We start from the raw sequence: 17,147 nt of genomic DNA, 5'->3' as shown, positions 1-17,147 counted from the left end.
TGAATAAAAGAGAGAGATGGAAGTTGGAAACAAGAGACAGTTTTTCAGGGTATTTGATTTCAGAAAACCATTTTGTATCTTCCCATTTTTCTTTTCCATCAACTACCCAAATCATGATCCTTGATCGCTCAAGCATCTAGGATTCCTAGGTAATAATAATAATAACAACAACCCAAAAAGTGGTTTTGTTTGGCTGTATTTGCCAAGTGCTGAAAGGGATAGAGGACTTCTACAGGTAAAGCAGGAAGAAAAGCATGGCCTTAATGACCATATTAAGAAGAACCAAGAACTCTTGCTAAGGATGTCAATCAAGGAAAGCTCTTGAAAACAACAAAGATGAAGGCTGAATACAGAAAAGAAATAATAGAAAACAAATTTGTTAATTAGAAGAACAAGCTGCTGCATGGTTAATACTTGACGGATTAAAAAAAGCTGATTAAAAAACCCACATGGAGTTGGTTAAGATCAGGATTAAAGAAACTGAAGTCTTTATTTTTAATGGCTCAAGAACAAACTTTGACAGCTAATTACATGAAGGCAAAAATCTTACTGTAACTAACAACAGCAGATGTCATCTTTCTAATAAAAAGGATGAAACAATTGATCATTGGCTGCAGCAAAATTTCACAAACTGACTACAAGCAGTCACAACTGAGTTGCCAAAATTATTAATTTGAAACTTTGCCAGCAGTTTGAATTTGAATGTAGTAAAAACTACTGGAACCATCAAATTGAGTAGATGTTAGAAAATGAGTGGGTTAAGATCTTATGGACTTTAAGATGTAAACAGACAGGCATCTTGTTCATAACATGCCTGATAAAACAGTGATTTAAAAGAAGTAAATCTAGTTGCTCTTCAGAGTGATTTAGGATTGAGAAAAAACAATGGGAAAAACATGAAATATAAGGACTTGCAGGTCAAAGTTAAATATTTATATTTAAAAAAATGTTACATCAATCTTGATTGGAGTCATTGGAACAATATCTAAAGGACTTCCTTGAAATCTGGAATTTATCCAGATTTGAATTTATCAGATTTGAGCATTCTAATTTTACAAAAAAGCACCCTGCTTGGAGCTGCCTATATTCTTAGACGCTATCTTAATAATAGGAGAAACAATGGCTCAGCATTGCAAACAATGAGCTTGTAAGCTGAAAAACTGGCAGCCTAGTTTCGAGATCCTGGTGCCCCTTGATTGGATGAGCTCCTATTATTTATCCCAGCTCCTGGCCACCTAGCAGTTTGAAAGCATGCATACCATGAAGTGGTACCTATTTATCTACTCAGATGCAATTTAGTAGGAAGGTAACAGTGTTCTGTGTGCCTTGGCCAGTGGTGGGTTGCTACCAGTAGCAGCGGTGGCGGGAGGTTCCGCCCACCTGCCCGGACCTTCTGCACATGCACAGAAGCGCTGCACATGCACACAAGCAAACCAGTAGCAACAGAATTTGGAACCCACCCTGGCCTTGGCATATAGTCATGCTGGCCCAATGACTATGGAAAGGATCTTTGGACAATGTTGGTCCCTTGGCTAAGAAATGGAGATGAGAACTGCCCACTAGGCTTGGAATTGACAGGAGGTGGGGAATCTTTTCCTTTTTCTTTATCTTAATAATACTTAGGTCCTTTGTTAGTACTTGAATTATTAAGATTCCACCAGTCTTAGACTGTGAATCTAACAGTAGATTACCTACACATAATAGTAATAATAATAATAAACACCATACAACAACATCTGCTTATCCCAGGTCAGATTATCCCAGGTTATCCCTTATTGGGACAGACTCAATAAATGGATAAAAATGCCAAATCCAATCTAAAATCTCGCTGGCTGTGTGATCAATCATAAAATAAATAAATAAATAAATAAATAAATAATAATAATAATAATAATAATAATAATAATAATAATAATAGCCAATAAATAATAATAAATACCAGTCAATGGTATTTGTAATGCATTTTTGAATGTTTAGTTGGCTGAGTTTCATGTTTAATTAATAAAGTAAATAATAATAATTAATTAATTAATAATGGACGCTGGTAGCAACCCATATCAACCATTAGCACCAGTCAATGATATTTGTGATGCATTTTTGAATGTTCAGCTGACTGAGTTTCATGTTTAATGAAAAAAGTAAATAATCAGAACAGAAGTAGAATAACTATAGCAAAAGAAAATGTAATAGAACCAAAAGTAATAGGCATCTTGGATGCAGTCCTAAAACAACTAGAGCACTGCGTGACCACCATCAACATTGATTAAATCGCCATCAGTCAATTGCAAAAGGCAGCTTTACTTGGAACAGCTTACATCCTGTAATGATACTTTTAATATTATTAAAAAAACAACATCTGCCAATCCTTTGGAAAGGACTTGATATGTGGATAAAAATGCTAAGTGTGATTTCTCTGCATATTTTCAGCAATTCTTATTCTGTCCCCCCCCCTTTTTTTTTTTTCTCTTACATAGTGCTTAGTATTCACCACTCTCATTCAATCAACATTTTCTTGGCTGTTAAATGATCATTGGCTATTTTGGAGATTTATTAAATTTATTTGTGGGATTTATTCCATCTGCCCACTCTGCTCATTTCTCCTTCTCATACCTGCATATTACAAGTTAGATAATCAATTATCTGAAATAGAGAAAATGGTAACAGTGTCTTACAACAACAAACCAACTTTTTTAAAAAAAAAAAATTTAGCTAAAAACTTTTGTAATAGAAGTTGAACAGCTCCCCATACTATCAAATAAATCTTTAAGTATCTGACTTAGATTGTGATTATAGACACTCTTATATAGATGTAAACCCCTGCAAGTTTTCATGCCAATTCCAGTATATTGAATCTGGCAACATACAATATCTCCTATATTAAAATCATAGTGACTTTCCTAACAATTGGTTAGATTGTCTTTCAAGACCTGATCACAAATATTTCTTCTCTTAATATACAAATGGCATATCTCCAATGAGGTGATATCAAATTATATTACACAACCTAAATAAAATATTTCATTTACCAGTAGTGAATTGGTACGTGGAGTGGAAATGGTAGAATAAAATGATACTTACACTATAGGATAATATTTGTTTTCAAAGCAGAAACAAACAAACAAAAATGAACACACTAAAGCACCTATAAAATGGGCACAAATCTATTATTTTCTATAATTTTGATATTAAGGGGGGGAAACGTCTTCTGTTTCTTCATTTGTATTGATATTATAATTGTTATATTACAGCTAAAGTCAAAAATTGAATGTAAGAAACCAACTCCATCCCCTCCTTCCCCAGTCATATGATGAAAAGGAGAAAATGAACAAAACCAATAAAAAAGTAGTAAAAAAAATATCCCAGTTGTCTTAATTTGTATTAATAATACAACAACTTCATCAGGTGATATTGATGGGAAGGCTAGGACATGGAACACATTCCTTCTAAGGTCATGCAGTAATAATGGAAGAGAGAAATGGTCTTCAAATTACTAGGCTTTCGGCAAGAACAAGAACCGGTAGTAAAACCGGCGGGAGGTTCCGCCCACTGATCTGGATGTCATCATAGGTGATCTGTGCATGCGCAGAAGTGCGGGTGCGATGCGAACCGGTAGTAAAGATAAGTAGAACTCACCCTTGATTACAGCCCTCTCTAAGTGGTTTACAAAATCAGCATATTTCCCCAACAGTCTGGGTTTTCATTTGAACCAACTGCAGAAGGATGGCAGGCTGAGTCAAATTTGAGCCAGTGAGAATCAAATTCCTGGCAGTGAGCAGGGAGTTAGCCTGCCATACAACATTTTAAGCATTTGCCACCAAATTCAGCTCCTAATTCTGAGCTCCCAATTCAGAGCTAAAGATGGAAAATACATGGCACTGGAAGAATGATGAAGATCCAACCACTGGCACGGAGAAAGGAGAGAAAGACCACAACACCATGTCTTCCACTTCCAATCCCCATATACAATCCCATAGAATATCATAGCTGAAGGTTTCAAAAGCTACTGACAAATCAAGAAGACAGAGGACAGTTGCATCACCTCCATCTTGTCTCTGCCAGAGGTCACCACCAAGTTAACTTCAACTGTAATAACACAAGGGCTATCAATAGAGTCAAACTCAATGTAATTCGCTCTAATCTTAATTGTAGGAAATATGACTTCTGCAATAGAGGAGTAAATGTCTGAAACACTCTACCTGATCCTGTTGTTAGTCTCTCTAACCCCCATACGTTTGACCTTAAACTGTCTACCGTGGACCTTTCACGTTTCTTAAGAGGTCCCTGACGAGGCATGCATAAGCGCACCAGCGTGCCTACCATCCCTGTCCTACTATTCCCATTTATATGTACTCATTTTATGTGTTTATGGCTATATTTTGCTTATTTATATCCTTTTATTTGTGTCAAATTTTTTTCATGTGTCCACGTCTATGTCTATACTGTAACTTGTTTCCTTGTACTTGTTGACAAACAAAAAAACAAACAAATAAATAAATAAATAAATGCAGTCAATGTCACCTCTGTACCATGTACCTAAATGAATTTGGGAGTGGATTTGGTTTGCTTAACAGAATTGTGTGTCTTTATAAATAAAACAGTTCTTTCATTATGTTGGGCTTGATTTTGTCCTTTATGATTATGTCTGTTAATGCCACTTGTCTCACATTATAATAACTTAGTAGTAGATCTATTAAGGAAATATAGATTCGGGAATCAATTTATGCCGCTGTATTTATCAGGAACAATAGATACTTTTCTGTTTTGTAGTGCTTTCCTTCTCTGAACAATGAGTTGATGCTTTACTTAACAATATTTGAACTATGGACTTCAAGTAGTGTTTTGTGTGAAAATCTCTCCCCAATCCATTTTCATTTCATACTCTTGACCTTGGAGTTAATTTGATTCAATTTGTTCTTCTATCTGCTTTCTTGAGTTGTGGGGGATCAAGCATAAATTGTGACTTGTTTTCATGATGTCGGGGAGTGATCTGTACTTTGAATTTAAGCTCCTATGCATGAGACTGAAATGCATTTTTGGTGGAGCCATTTTTTCCTTTATGGATACAAAGAAACAAACTCCAGGAATCTAGTGTGAGTCTTTTCATTATCCTATTACGTCAACCATGCTCTTTTCCACTATTGTAGAATTTAATACCTTTCTAAAACCTTATTTGCTGATGAAGCTAGATTAGCATTCCTTATTGATAGAGAACTTATTGTTCTCCTTGTAGCAACATAGACTATTGTTATTTAACTGAGATGCTAAATATTTGTATCATATGGTTTAAACTTTTTTAAGGTCTTTACCAGAAATAGTATTTGTAGCACCAGTTTATAGCATTATAAAGACATTATTATGGAAATATAGCAATAGCATTTATTTATTTATTTATTTATTTATTTATTTATTTATTTATTTAAATTTCTATACCGCCCTACTCCCGAAGGACTCAGGGCGGTGAACAGGGCCACAGAGTAAAACACATAAATACAAAAATTTAAAATAGAATAAAAACGAATTAAATAATTTGGCTGAACAAATTTAAAATACCCCATAATTTAAAACAAATTAAAATTTTCATTTAAAAAGGGAAGAAGATTTAAGCCAGGCCAGTTTGATGAAATAAAAAAGTCTTAAGCGCGTGACGGAAGGTGCACAGATCCGGGATCCTCCGTATCTCCGGGGGGAGCTCGTTCCAGATCGTAGGTGCCCCCACAGAGAAGGCTCTCCCCCTAGGGACCACCAGTCGACATTGTTTGGCCGACGGCACCCAGAGGAGCCCCTCTCTATGGGAGCGTACTGGCTGGTAGGAGGCTATTGGTGGTAGCAGGCGGTCCCGTAGATAACCAGGTCCTAAGCCATGGAGCGCTTTAGACTTATATACCACTTTAAAGTACTTTACACCTCTCTCTAAGTGATTTATTGAGTCAGCCTATTGCCCCCAACAATCTGGGTCCTCATTTTGCCGACCTCAGAAGGATGGAAGGCTGAGTCAACCTTGAGTCTGGTGGGATTTGAACTGCCAAATTGCAGGCAGCCAGCAGTCAGCAGAAGTAGCCTGCAGTACTGCACTCTAACCACTGCACCACCGAGGGTCTCGGTGTTAAATATACATTATACATTATACATTATGTTAAATATAACATAATATCAGGCTGACAGCTCAGATACACTGCACATTGGTAGTAAAACTGTGCACGGGTGATTCTATTTATTGTTTCTGTGTGAAGTTACCTCACCCAACCAACATCAGAGAGCACCAGCAGAGAAATGATACATTATGCTACATAGCAACCATCTTTGGACAACTAAGTTTACAAACTACATACTAATATTTTTTTGCCTAAGGCTATAGAGGATATTGTCTCTCAAGGTTAAGTATTTTTCAGTCCAAACAGTGGAAAACATTTAAACTGTTTCTTGTCTTTCCTGCCAAAATCAAAGGAAGTTAATTCGAAAAACAATTGCTTTCAAAATGTAGCGTATTAAATAGAAATGAAAAACAACCTGGGAAAAATGTAGTGCCAATTGTTTTTTGTCCCCTATTGATCCTGCTGTGAAAAGGCATGTGGTTTTGGAGAGAAATGGTCAGTTTTAAGCAGACATGTATTCAAGAATACATGTACTGTATCCTTGGTCCTCCTCTAATGTATTCTTTTTCATCCTGCTCATTTAATATGTATTGTGCAGGCATTGTGAGAAAATAGATTACCAAGTAGCAAAATTCCACAGTTCAAGAATGGATAGCTATGGGCATCCATAGGACTTTACAGCTTTTGTCAAAATGTTTAAAGTCATATTGTGGTGTTGCAGAAGAAGACTGTCGCTTTTGTTATGTGAGTGCAATGTCATCAAACACGGACAAAAGGGGAAGCGTGTGCATTGTTATGCTACAATGCTGATTTTGTCAATCTAATGGACTAAACTTCATATTAAACAGCAACTCATTAAAATGATATGGTATGAGGACTCATATTTGCATCACCTCTTGCCAAAACAGTATGGGAAGAATGTTATACCAATGAAATACAAGGATTCTTACATGATAGTAAGAAACGTTATGGGGGCAGTGTGACTAGTTTTGTCTACCTGTGAGAATTAACTATATTTACTACCGTCAGTAAACCTATCCATAAAACTGGAATATGATTCCAGGAAAAAAGAAAAACAACACTATCCAATAATTTACAACAAGCTTTTCTGTTCAAGAGTTTTGATTTGGTTTTACATTTAAAAGCCCAAAGTGTCCGCTTTTTATGGTTTCCGGCACCCATATTTTTCCACCAAATGTATGCCAAATGTCATACCTGTAAAATATATTTCAATCAAAATGCTAAATTGTTATTGTGAACTTTTGAGGGCTTGTTCCCCTTTGAAAAACGTCCAGGTAATATGTCTCTCAAGGCTAGTCCCTTTCTAATAAATAATATATCTGATTTGAAGCACATCTCAGTCTTTTCCTTCATGCCCAGATTATGACAGAACACTAGAGCAGGGGTATCAAACTCATGTCGTCATAGCAGCGTCATGTGACATATCGGGACTTTCTCTCCCCTTTGCTAAACTGGGTGTGGGCGTGGCCAGGAGTTTGACAGCCCTGCACTACAGGAATTTCTTTCAGCAAGAAAAGGTTGAGTGGAAGCCTTCTCCAGCAGCACTAATTTAAGGATGTTCCAGCTGGACTTCTTCAGGAAATACTGGAATTCTCCAGAATCCACATGGTCAAGGTGTTAGCCTAGAAACCATCAGACTGTGAAATCTAGTACTGCCTTAAGCCTGCATTAAGTTCTTCTTTCACCTTAGGCATGAAGGCTGGCTTGGTGATCTTGGGTCAGTCAACCCAAGCTCAACTCTCAGCTCAATGGATCTCTCAAGGCTGTGATTGTGGAGAAAATAGGAGGAAGACATAGCATTAGATATGCTCATTAGCTTGAGTTATTTATAAAAATAATACACGTAGGATAGAAATATATTTAAAAAAAAACCAATGACAGGTACTCTTGGCATTTGCTAATAATCTTTCATGTTGGATGTCAGTATGCGGTGGGAAATCATGAACCTACACAGTTTAGAGCAGGAGTGTCAAACTTGCGGCCTGTAGGCCAGATGCATCATGCGCTGGCCATCCCCACCCCAGTTTAGCGAAGGCAAAAAAAAAGTTGTGATACATCATGTGACAACAACATGTCATCGTGAGTTTAACATCCCTGGTTTAGAGGCTTAATAGCCAACACTGGGAAAGGCTTAGTGAAACTTTTTTCCTGCAATTGGGACCTGAAATATTTCAAAGCCATCCGAGTTGTTTCATCAAGTTGCATCAAAACACCTCTTTACTTCAGCATGTTACTTTGACGATGTGGATCTCTTAACTGAATCTAGGTTTGTCTGCACATGCCTACTGTCAGCCCTGGAGGCCATCTTTTTTTTTGGATCGTCAGGGCTGCCACACTTAGTGCTGTGGGAAACTGGGAGGGGGGATAGGATAGAGTGGTGGAGATATTTAGCCATAATAACATTCCTTTCTCTGAGAGTCAAGGACATTCGGGCCTGCACCTAGAGTGGTGTGACTAGGAGGCATCTCCAGTTGGAATGGTGCATCGATTGGACCATGTGATGGACATGTGGGTGCAGGGAGAAGGGACTTGGACTTTCTTTTGGGTGGGGAAAACCTGGAAGCTTTCAGATTCTGGTTTTCCCAGATGTGCCAATATGACATCTCTACTAAAATGGAACTTTGAGGAATTTCTAGCCACGGAGTCTTCTTTCGTTTGGGTGTTACTTGGAACCCTGACATATACACCTTTATATACATCTATTTGTTATCATTGTGGGCTTTAGAGATTAGAACATGATATGTTAGATCCTCAAAGTGACCATGTTATCAATTTTTATAGTTAAATGTAAATATGAAGTCTTCCATTAAGATCAGCATTAACAATCTAACAGCCCGTTTTAGTTAGCAAAAGCAGCATTCTGAAGTTGGCAGTTAGCAAAATATCCTTTTTTGAAGTACAACAGACATTCAAATGGCCAGACAACAAGTCTTTATAAGAAGCTGAAAGAAGCAAATATTATTTAGAACAGAATAGAATAACAGAGTTGGAGGTCTTCTAGTCCAACCCCCTGCTTAGGCAGGAAACCCTACTCCACTTCGGACAAATGCTTATCCAACATCTTCTTAAAAACTTCCAGTGTTGGAACATTCAAAACTTCTGGAGGCAAATTGTTCCACTGATTAATTGTTCTGTCAGGAAAGGATTTATGCAATGCTTTATTTATTTATTTAAAAGGGAGAAATGGGGAATAAATTTGCTGTAATGGCTTGCAAATCAATTTTATTTACAAACCTTTAAATAATATTTTATTTGACAGAGAGACCAATAGAAGATTTTTAACAAATCTGGCCATGTTTTCTTAAATTTCCATTTAATGATACCCGATTACTGGTATTTTATTTTTAAAGAAGTTTCATTTTTTATATTATGTAATTATGAGGAATATATATATATATATATATATATATATATATATATATATATGCAGGTCTTTGGTTATTCGGGTCTTCTCCCACGTAAAATTGGAAGTGTCTTGGCGACGTTTCGACGAAGTCTCATTCGTCATCTTCAGGCTGGTGTTCTCGGCTTCGTGCTTCCAGGAGCAATGTGAAATCGCAGCTGTCTCTTCCTTTTAACTAGCAGTTAAAGCAACACAGAGTTGCAGTTTGTCAGCAGAAAAAGGGCCCAAGAACTTGTGAATGAGATTTCACAGAACCTAGGGCTGAAGAACAACTAAGTTTACATAGGTAAAACCTGGCTAGAGAGAATATGCACATAAAAGCCTATGAAAAAAGAAAAAAGATACATATATATATATATATATATATATATATATATATATATATATATATATATATATATATATATATTCTTCTTACTTCTTCATAGGATTTATGTGTGTTTTTCCTCTAGCCAGGTTTTTCCTACGTAACCAAGGTTTTTCTGCAGCCCTAGCTCAGTAGAATCACATCCACTCGATTCTGGGCTTTTTTCCTTTCTGGCAGCCAGCAAGTTCTTGTTGCCAGGTGAGAGACTTATATAGATCTATTTCTGGCTCGTTAGCCTTCATCAGTAAGCCACACCCACATCTCATATATCCTCCCTGTAAAGGTACAGTGTAAAAGCTCAGAATTGAGTGGATGTGATTCTACTGAGCTAGGGCTGCAGAAAAACCTTGGTTACGTAGGAAAAACCTGGCTAGAGGGAAAACACACATAAATCCTACGAAGAAGTAAGAAAATAGATACTGTACCTTTACAGGGAGGATATATGAGATGTGGGTGTGGCTTACTGATGAAGGCTAATGAGCCAGAAATAGATCTATATAAGTCTCTCACCTGGCAGCAAGAACTTGCTGGCTGCCAGAAAGGAAAAAAGCCCAGAATCGAGTCAATGTGATTCTACTTATGCTAGGGCTGCAGAAAAACCTTGGTTACATAGGAAAAACCTGGCTAGAGGAAACACACACACACACACACACACACACACACACGTATGTATGTATGTATGTATGTATGTATGTATATATATATATATATATATATATATATATATATATATATATATATATATATATATATATATATATATTGTCTATGTAAGTTTTCACGGGTATATATGTGTACAGTTAATATTTTGGGTTTCTTCCTGTGTAATTGTGAACATATCCCTAAAAGGGTAGAAGCGACGTTTCGACCGAATCTCATGATGGCAGATGAGATTCTGTCGAAACGTCGCTTCTACCCTTTTAGGGATATGTTCTCAATTACACGGGAAGAAACCCAAAATATTAACTGTACACACACACACACACACACACACACACATATTCTGTGTATATATGATTATGTGGAGGCAGTGAAGTTATCAAAAGAGGGAAGAAAGGAAAAGTAAGTCTTAGTTCATTAGAAAGAAAGTACTCCACATCATTTTATCTTTTGCATCACAAAATGTCAATGAAAAAAATATAATGTTAGAACTAATAAATATCTTATCCATAGAATGTTGGAAACCTTTATTACATGAAACAAAGAATATGAAATGGTCTTTTTGATTAAGTAACAAGAAAATTATAACAAATTTGAGTATTTAACATTACACAATTTTTTTAAAAATAGAATTGATTGGTCATATTATTGATATTCTTTCTGTAATAATACCGGTATGTGCCCTGTTCTGAAAAAATGCTACTTTTTCATTGATTAAAATAACTCAGTTATGTTTAATTGACATTCTTTGTCTACAATTCTGTATGGCAACTAGAAGTGCATTAAAAAAAACCACTATTCCTGAGGTGGTATGCAACAACTAGCTTTTTTTTTCCGTTGTCAGCATGTAAATAATGATTTATTTAGGGTTTTGGTTTTTTTTTTTCAACAGGAAATATTGTTCTTTTCTTTGGAAGGATGTACATTTTCAAAGATATTCAAGAGATGCTAATTGGCACATAACATACCAGCATTGGAATTAGTCTGCCCTGCTTTACTCATGGAGAGATTATGTAAATGTGACCTAAACCACTTTAGATCTAACAATATCCTATGTAAGAAAAGAATAATTTCAATGAAAGTCCAATCTATAATGTCCCTATTATTATTTAAACAAAAGCATTTGATGATCTTTTTTTGAAGTGTAATGAATGCCAGATTAAAACATAACTACCTTAATTAAACCAAACTTGAAATGTTATGATTTAAGCATAATTCTAGCACTGAGAGCAATAATTACTCAACCTGTCACTATTCTTTTTTCCAAGTAACTTAACAATTTGTGAGGGATGTATCTGGCGAACTGACAGGATTAGTGGTGAAAAGTATTGACAAAGATGGAAAAGAGGTCCTACTCCCTTCCAACTCTTCTCTTCTCTTCTCTTCTCTTCTCTTCTCTTCTCTTCTCTTCTCTTCTCTTCTCTTCTCTTCTCTTCTCTTCTCTTCTATTTATTGGTTCGATTTATATGCTACCCTTTCCCGGAGACTCAGGGCGGCTTACAATGCATTAAGCAATAGCCTTCATACTTTTGTATATACCTGCTTAGTAGGGCTTTCGTGCGCCCCCAAGCAGTGTTCTTTTTTTATACAAAGTCATCTTATTGCCCCCATTAAGTCCCCACAGATGGAAGGCTGAGTCAACCTTGAGCCTGGTGAGATTTGAACTTGCAGTAATTGCAGGCAGCTGGTGTTACTTAACAGTGCTTTAGTCTGCTGTGCAACCAAGGCTCTTTATTCTATTCTATTCTATTCTATTCTATTCTATTCTATTCTACTCTACTCTACTCTACTCTACTCTACTCTACTCTACTCTACTCTATTCTATTCTATTCTATTCTATTCTATTCTATTCTATTCTATTCTATTCTATTCATCTATCTCATGCTACTGATGGATTATGGAGGTATCTCAAAAGTTCAAGAGAAAGCTTTGTCCAAAGAGGAATTAGATTTCTCTCCAACTTTCTAAGTTTTCATTGACAGATATCAGAAGGCACAATTGTTTGGTAAGCAGATGTCAAAGGAACTGGGGAAAAAACTGGGATTGGGAATGAAATGAAATGAAAGGAACTGGATAAATTTTACAATTTATTGGCAAAAGATAGGCAACTCAATATAGAAAGATATATTCTCTGCTTTGGAGCGGAGTAACTAATTTTTTTGAATTCAATGCAAGCTATGGTTGGTCAAATTAAATAGAATACATACTTCTGATTTATGAAATTTGAAATAATATTCCAAAATAGCAATATATATAGAGCCACCCAACCCACAACAATGCAAATAGAAACTTTGATTTTTTTTTCTTTAAAAATTGTCATTTTATTTAGTCCAATGTGTCTGAGCAGTAAATATAATATGAAACTGTTCTTGGGCACTTCTCCAATATCAGAGGTATATGAATGGAGAATTGAGCAACCATGCTAAAAAGATTTTATGGATATTTGAGGCTTATGCTTAAGCTCTTAAGAAACCTTGGAATAGATTTTTTCCATTATTATTTTGCAGGGAGAACAGGCATAAACAAGCAGAGTTGGGAAGAAAGTGATCTGATTCCTTTGGGTGTAGAAAATAATTGAGAAAATAGGAGATGACTAATAAATATAACATTATTTGCACATCTTTGGGCTTAGAAATAAAGGGACTGAAGCATGCACATAGATCTTGGTTTTATGTGACTGTACATTTGATCCTTCACCATAAATAAATACAAAAAGAAAGTAACTAAAAAGTAATAATGAAAACTTATAGCATAAACTGAGCAACAACAACAACAACAACAACAACAACAACAACAACAACAACAACAACAGACAGACTTATGACCCACAACCTGCCTGACATCGCTGTTGTGGAAAAGAAAAAAAATTCGGGTTCATTGATTTTGCAATACCAGGTGATGCATGAATTAAAGAGAAACAACTAGAAAAAATAATGAGATACCACAATCTGCAAATTGAAGTTGAGCGATGGTGGAGGAAGAAACTAATGGTTGTACCAATAATAATAGGTGCCCTTGGAGCAATACCCAAAGGGTTGCCTAGATACATGGAAATTTTGAACTTATCAGACCTGAAAATGTGACTTTGCAAAAAACTTCCTTACTCGGAACTGCCTATATCCATGATGGTGAACATATGGCAGGCGTGCCAGAGGTGGCATGCAGCGTCCTCTCTGTGGGCATGTGCACAGTCACCCCAGCTCAGCCAGCTGGTTGTTAAGTTTCTGAAGCATGCATGTGCATCGGCCAGCTGGTCATTGGGTTTCCAAAGTACACATGACGCTGGCTACCTGTCATCAGGTTTCCAGCGCTCTGGTGTGCGCGCGCCTTCCAGTTTGGGCATTCTGTGCCTAAACATTTCACCATCACTGGCCTATAAACCCAGACATTACCTTAACAGCTCTTAGATCTTTGGTTAGGAATTGAACTGTTAAGATTTTTCAAGCCCCAGACTGTGAATCGAATTGAAGATTTTATTATTATTATTAATCATCACACAGTCAGCCAGATGTTCATTTTGGGTTTGACAGTTTTGTCTACCTATTGAGTCCTTACCAAGGACCTGGGATAGACAAATCTGGATGTTTGACGGTATTACAAATATTGTTGCAGGATGGAAGTTGTTCCAAGTAATGCCGCCTTCTGCAATTGACTGATGGCAAATTTGTCAATGCCAATAGTGTTCTAGTGGTGCTCTGTTTGTTTTGGGATTGCACCCAAGGCGCTTATTACTATTGGTACTACCCTTGCTTGCCTTTGTCATAGTCATTCTAGACCCGACATTTAACAATTGTCAATAAGATAGGAGGGGAAAAATGTTTGGAGAATGGATGTGGCAGTTCCAGAAGATAACAGAATAGAAGAGAAAATACTGAAGAAAAGCACAGAGTACAAAGACCTGCAAAGAAAAATAAAACAACTGTGGCAAAAGAAAGCAAAGATAGTGCAAATAATAATAGGCACCTTGGGAGCAACTCCACTTGAACACCATTGGCATTGACAAAATCACATTCAATCAATTGCAAAAGGGAGCTTTATTTGAAGCAGTCTACATCCCATGAAAATATCTTTAATATTACAAAAGAGCATCTGCCTATCCTAGGTCCTTGGGAAGGGTCTGATAGGTAGATAAAAATGCCAAATCCAGCCTAAATCTCAGGCTGGCTGGCTGACCAACCAACCATATAATAATATTCATTTTTTGCTATTGCTACTTAATTTCACCGCACAGATAATTGAGAGGTATTCTGCAAGAACCTTTTTTCTTTAGCAAGGAATTGTACCTTTCTCATTGGTGCACTGAAAGTCTGGATTGCCCTCCCCATAAATCTTTGTCATCTACTGCTACAAACTTTATATTTGTTAGTTTCTTCGCTCAAATTTATGCTCTAGTCTACTTCTTTGTATTGTATTCAGTGTAACTTCCAACAATAAAATCACAAAGTAAATGTAGAATTTCAAAGGCCTTAAAAGAACCATAAAGCCTTAAAATATGGTTATTACAATTCTAACCCTCTTTGAAACCCAATTTACATGCCAGTGAAAAGTGGTTTCCATTTTCAGTATATTTAATTTATTCCTTTTAGGGGATGGTTCTTTCCGTCTGTGGGCATTTTAAGACTGGACAGCTTTATTTGCTGGGGGTTTTTTTATTGTGTCTTTAATTTATCCATTTTTTTGCATAGTGCTTATTGGTATCTTGAGTATTTTTCTAACGTATAAGGTTTAAACTCAATTTATCTTGAAAAGTATTTGATGTCTTAGCCCTAAAAGGTAAACCAGATTAAGAACCAACTCTACAGGAAGATTCAGTTTATACTTTATTGAGGGATGCTGCATTAACAAAACCTTACAATTCTCCCTATTATACCCCAATAAGTAAGGAAGAAACAGCCTTACTAATACTATCTCCATTCCAAGACTTAAGAATGCTTTTGCCCTTTTGGTTGCATAACAGTTTCTGAATAGTTACTTTAAATCTATTTCTATTACTTTCTACATGATGAGTCAGATTATAGCTATATTTAATTGGCCTATCTTTTAATAGGCAGGAATTAATAAACAGTATGGGGGTTAAATGTGGATTTAAATTTAGAAATCAATGTGACACATATCTGGTAAACTTTCTATTTTAGTAATACAGTAATCTTAGTAATCTTCAGTAATACTGAAAAGTGTATATTCATAGGCATCTGGTCCAAAGCACAAAAGAAGCAACAACAAAACAGACAAAACATGTGTCACATTGTCACAACACACATGAGTCTGATTCTCATCCTCAGGTTGGATGGAAATATAGAAGTGATGCTTGCATTGCAAGTTTATCATTTAACACCCCTTTCCCAATTTGGACAGTTATGAGAATATTTATGAAGCCACAAATTTATAGAATATTAGCATATGTTAATGACACACAAAATGTATACAATTTGAACCATTTTCATTTTAAGTGACTACTAATGCACTTTTATTATCTGTATATATACTTCCTTTTAAAACATAACCGAACAGGTACCCAAGTAAGTACTTGAAGCCTTTCTTCACCAAAATTGGTCACAAAGAGGACTTTTAATAATATATACCTTTTGGTTTTCAAAGAATCCTGGCAAAATGCTAAAATTAGACAACGTATTATTGAAAGTCAATTTACTGAATATCTATAAATTATTAAACTCATTGTGTTTAGCCATTGTCTGTTTGTACCCACAAGTTAGTCCAAAGAATGCATTATACTACAACTATTTCGGAATCAACAACCCTAAAATCCGCTAACTTGAAGAATGTGTAAAAAAAATACCCACTGCACTTGTGAAATTGAAATTTTCATATTAAGACCAGCTTTATTTGCAAAGTTGCACTATCCCTGCAGTTGTGTGGTTGTGATTTTTGACCCTCCCTGCCAGCTTTCCACAAAGCAAAATCAATAGGGAGGTCAGAATTTGTCCCCTCTTCTACTTTTTTTTCTGTCTACCCATGGTCTTTCTATTTACCTTATTAGGTAAATAAATATTAAATTATTATTGAAGTTTATTTGCCATACATATTTTTAAGACACACAATTCTCTTATATTTATTTATTATAAAAAACAAACAAATAAATACAATTTATTGTTTGGCCATCTTACAATGGGGTACTGCTGGGCAGCTTATAATTACATCTTAATTAAAATAAAAATGTTGAAATCTAAGCTTAAAACAAAGACACATGGGGAGGGTGGGGGCGGAGTGGGGTGAGGTGGGATCTGTTATTATTCAGTCAACCACCTCAGGGATGAAATCTACTTACATTCCTTACCGATTCGGAAGCGCACGCACGTGCGTCCCGTGTACACGCACACCTTCTGCGCATGCGCAGAAGGTAAAAAAAAATTACTTCCGAGGTGGCGCAGTGGTTAGAGTGCAGTACTACAGCTACTTCAGCTGACTGCTAGATCAGCAGATCAGCAGATCAAATTTCACCGGCTCAAGGTTGACTCAGCTTTCCATCCTTCTGAAGTAGGCAAAATGAGGACCCAGACTGTTGGGGGCAATATGCTATTTTGTCTTTGGTGTAAGCCACCCAGAGTCCTCGGAGAGTGGGCGGCATAGAAATATGAATATGAAT

The 17,147-nt window shown here is 36.2% G+C and overlaps 1 protein-coding gene across 1 annotated transcript in view; it reads right to left on the bottom strand.

The window, feature by feature from the left end:
- Window positions 1–17,147, bottom strand: part of CSMD3 (CUB and Sushi multiple domains 3) — a 700,075-nt gene that overhangs the window by 352,766 nt on the left and 330,162 nt on the right. The window lies entirely within an intron of this gene.

The sequence above is a fragment of the Pituophis catenifer genome, unplaced genomic scaffold, assembly GCF_029215685.1.
Source record: "Pituophis catenifer annectens isolate HBS135680 unplaced genomic scaffold, rPitCat1.0.hap2 SCAF_3, whole genome shotgun sequence".
In the NCBI taxonomy this organism is placed as follows: Eukaryota; Metazoa; Chordata; class Lepidosauria; order Squamata; family Colubridae; genus Pituophis; species Pituophis catenifer.
Note: the sequence above shows the minus strand (reverse complement) of the source record. Positions and strands in the feature narration are given on the sequence as shown.